Source organism: Charadrius vociferus, unplaced genomic scaffold (assembly GCF_000708025.1).
Source record: "Charadrius vociferus isolate BGI_N301 unplaced genomic scaffold, ASM70802v2 scaffold385, whole genome shotgun sequence".
Taxonomy (NCBI): domain Eukaryota; kingdom Metazoa; phylum Chordata; class Aves; order Charadriiformes; family Charadriidae; genus Charadrius; species Charadrius vociferus.
In genome coordinates, this window is record NW_009648925.1 from 5,419,528 (window position 1) to 5,423,954 (window position 4,427).

Consider the following 4,427-nt stretch of genomic DNA (forward strand, 5'->3'; position numbering starts at 1 on the left):
ATTGCCATTACCTGAGTAGTGCACACAGGATGATGTGCTCTGCCTCTGCTAGGTAGGACCAGCACTGTCTTGTTGGCCTTAAACCTGGATCTTTCTGTGCTTCCTTTAGTATCTTTTGGGTGTTACTTGGTAAATAACTGAACTTAGCTTTCATGCACCGATTTGGGAAACTGTATGAACCCTTCCAGCATGACTCTGTCTAATTTAAAATTCCACGGTTTTATCAAGAGTCCAAGTTAGAGTAAAGATAAATAATTCTTTAATAGAGAAGGGGTCTGCAATTCTGATGAAATAGCAACCAAACAAGAGAACAAAGTGACCTCCCTTCTGTTTTGCCTTGTAGTGTAGAGATTAACCCATTGTATCTCACTTACTGCTGAGAACCTCCCTCATGGGCTATCCACTTGGTCACACCACGTCCCACATGCAGAAAATCCAACTCTCACCCCTGACAGAGGAGGAGAAACACAGCCAGCATTTCTTTACCAGCCTATCTCCAATCCCAAATCAATCCTGCCTGGACATCGCTCCGACTAATCGGGTTTACTGACTCAGCTGTAAGAAAACCTTGAGCAGATGAAGAGATGAGTATCCACTTAGTTAATCCTCTGCCTCATCTGCCAGTGCACGGTCCTTATAAGCAAGAAGAGGCAGGCACACTTTGAAGACATTAAGCTACAAGCCATTTGCAAACAAATTTTCTCTCTTCCTCCAAACAGACAAGTGCTCACTGCGGCTCAGCATCCAAATTCAGGATAATTATAGTGACCTCCCAGCTGTCACTGACAGAAGTGCGGGAAGGCAGATTATGCACATGAAGTTCTCTACAGCTAAACCCACCATATGTCCAGGTTTCACTGGACACATTTCACAAAGCCAACTTTCTCCAGGCTGAAAAAAAGTCTTTGGCTTTTTGTCCTGAACTTGTGTGTGGCTGGAACCCCTCCCATGCTGGCTGACACTTGGACTGCAGCCATGAAACGTGCTCAGATTCCCTGCGTGGTGGCTTCAGATACGCCTGAATCACCGCGTTTGTGTTGCCCATCTGCTGGGGCACAGCCTGAGGGGCCTTGAAAATCCAGAAAGAGAGGGAGGCTCAACCTTAGCCCTGGCAGCTTTCATCAAGAGAGGGAACCAAGAGCTCTCTCCTACCTGCAGCTCCTGCGGGCAGCTCCCAGCATGGGCAGCTCCCAGCATGGGCAGGAAGGGTTTGGGGCAGGAGGTAAGAGCCTGAGCTCTTTGGCAGGAGGCTCCTTCTCCAGACAGGAGCTGATGTCCTGCATCACTGCTGCAAGGTGTGTTTGTGGCAAGGTGTGGGGAGGCAGCCTTGCCTGTGTAGCCTCCCTGCACAGCTGCCTCTGCGGAGAGGGCCCCGTGCCAGGGCCTGGCAACCACAAAGATCTCATGAACCACAGGTTATTACAGCAGTAGCTACTTCTTGATTAGAAAATGCTTTCTGCAACACATTGCTTGTAGCTCAGCTACAGATACAAGAAGGTTTTTGACTGTAACTCCTGGGATTTAAAAAGGCAAACTGCATTCTTCCAGTTCCAGAGATTCGTAGGAGATGTCCTCCTGACATGTTACTGTAAAATGAGATCACCTCCCCTCGACACTTCTCCATGGAAAGATTCAGGTTGGTGAGCCTCAACCAGTTTAATTCATCAGGAACTTTTTGAATGCTGAGTCTCGAGAAATGTTTGTTTAAGTTTAAAAAAAAAAAAAAAGAACGAACCCCATGCCAAGGAAACTGAGAAGAAAACAAACAATTAGAACATGCAGGGCTTGACTTTTTCCCTCCAGTGAAACAACACAGACATTTTAATAATTAAGCAGTTTCATAATGTTTATAGAGGGAAATGAAAGTTTATTGCTTCTGCTGTTTCTATAAAGGCACAGGGCAAAGCATGGGGGCTTGCAGAGTGGAAGACTTAGGGAAGGGAAGGAAAAAAAATGATGATGCTATAGGGGTGAAAGAACAAATCTCTAACTCCCTAGGTAATATTTACAGTACTGCAGTGGGAGGTTGGTTAAAGACGGAATGAGTCAGGGTTTGGGGCCTCATTTGGTAAACCAATATTTTTGCATGCGATGAACTTGGGTGAGTATGTATTGGACTGTGGTTTAAGAGAGACCCTTCAGGCCTGACCCAGTGAAACCAGGGTTGTGCAATTCTGACTCATATTTTAGGATCACTCATGCTCTAATTTAAAGCAATGGGAATTTTTTACTGACATGAATGGGAACAAGATTAAGCCTTTGTTCCGTTGTGATTCCCTTGGAGAATGTGGGACTAGGGTAAAGTTAGCTGATGCTCATTAGAAGTATTAAAATTTGGCCTCCAAAAGCAAGCGGTCACATATTCCTCCGTTCTCAGAAAAAGTATGTGAATTGGAAGCAACATATTTATTTAATTTCTTTAGACAGATGCACACTTGCATTAAATTCCCTGAAAGTTAGGAGGAATATTCTGCCTTTGTGTCTATGCAAGAGAAAGGCAAAGTTGATTCAAGACATACAGAGCTAAGAGATTTAAACTCTGCCAGTTCCTACAAAATGTTGAAATTGATACAATAAGTCTGGAATTGATTTTCCCTTGGATGCTGCAGACAGATCTCAGAGATGTGTTGGTGCCTGCTCTGTAAATGAAGGAGTGACTGTAAGATTACAGATAGCTGGTTTGTACTTGCAGCGTTTGGGAACAAAGAGGGGAAAAGAAATCCAAAGCACGAGCAACAGATAATATGAAAAGCAAGAGAAACACAGGGCACTGACTATAAGGCAAATGCAAGAGCCTGATCCTACCCCTTAGTGGGAGTACCACACTGCTCAACATTAAATGGGCTGAAATCAGACACGGCATGGGTGGGGAAGAGGAAGGACTTAAAATCAGCCAGATCCCAAGAAAGACTGGTAATGAAGGAAATTTAAAATTTATCTACCTTTGTTTTTCTGATATAATTTCAAGGATTTTTTTTTTTTTTTTATATAGTGTGATAGAGGAGCCATTGCCAAAATAATTCTTTCATTTTCAACAAAAGTGATGGCAGATCCCAACAAATCACCTGTCAGATATAAAACTGTTTTATACGTTGCTTGGTTTCCCCACTGACTTTATCATATTGCTATGAAGGATTTGCCTGTCTGGAGGCATTGACCCGGATAGCCCCTTGGGCAAGTTCAGTTGTGGTCACGCTGGTGGACAACTATGTCTGGTGACTTAGTGCCACTTAACAATCCACCTATGAACGGGCACGGTGGGAAGGATTGAGCTTAGTCCTCGTTAGATCGTTAGATCCTCTCCTGTCCCTCTCAGCTCGATAAATTTGTGCTTGGCAGGGTAAGTTTTGGTGTGCGCATTCTGGTCTGGAAATAAATATACTTCATTATGGAGTAGGAAACATAGGAATAAACCCTAATTTAGTAGAAGCTGGATCAGCCCCTCTTTCATCCAAAAAATACAAAATGACACATCACATTTCCTTTTTTTTTGGTAATTATTTTTTGAGTCCAGGCTTCACCACCTTCATTAGTACTTTATAGTGCAGAGTAAGAAGTATTCTTACATGTTTGGCAAGAGTAGTTGAGTTTGTGTGACAGGCTACATTATGGTTTCCCCAGCAGCAAATCCACTTTGAAGAAGTTTGAGGGCATAACCACAGAAAAAATTAAGCTGGCACACCTGAAAGGGGTGAAGCACCCGTAGGTGGGGCTTGAACTCAGTCAAACCTCTTACACTGGCTCTGCTGCTGGAGCAATCCTGATGCGGAACCATCCCCTTAGTAGCAGAGGAGCCTTGTCACAGGGGCAGCCACGAACTTTCTGCTGTGAAACAGGATGAGGTGACAAAGCTGTAAGGAAACACAGATTTGCTTGCCTTGCAGCCTCGGTAAGTGAGATTCTGCTTTGATTGTACTGCCAGATGTCAAAGCAATGGTGAATTACCAACCCGAGCTAACTAATGCAGGGAGGAGGGGGAGGAAGTGTGAAGTGCTGACATGTATAAGCATCATATAAAATGCACTTGCTCTGTAAAGGATATGTCCCAAAAGGCCCATAGCATATGCATGTACCTGCTTGGACCACGTGGTCTGTGCAGGGACCCAGTTCAGGCACCGATACTTCACCTCGTAAAAAAAGAGTGTTTGGACACTTTTGCTGTAAGCATAGAAATATATTTGGGCTTGGAGGCAAGAGAGGTGGTAGATGAGGGTCGCTCACAATGTTCACTGTGTTTATGCTCCTCACAGCTGTGCAGTAGGAAAGGGAGGAAGAGGTTGTTCCTGCTGCTCTGAAGGGGGAGGAAAGTCAGGGAACAGAGACTAGGAGGAATGGGCTCACTTGCCCATGGTCTCATCGGTGACCTGTGGAAATAGTAGAGATTATAGCCCACATTAGGAGGATGCCCTCTCAGTTAATAAGTTAAG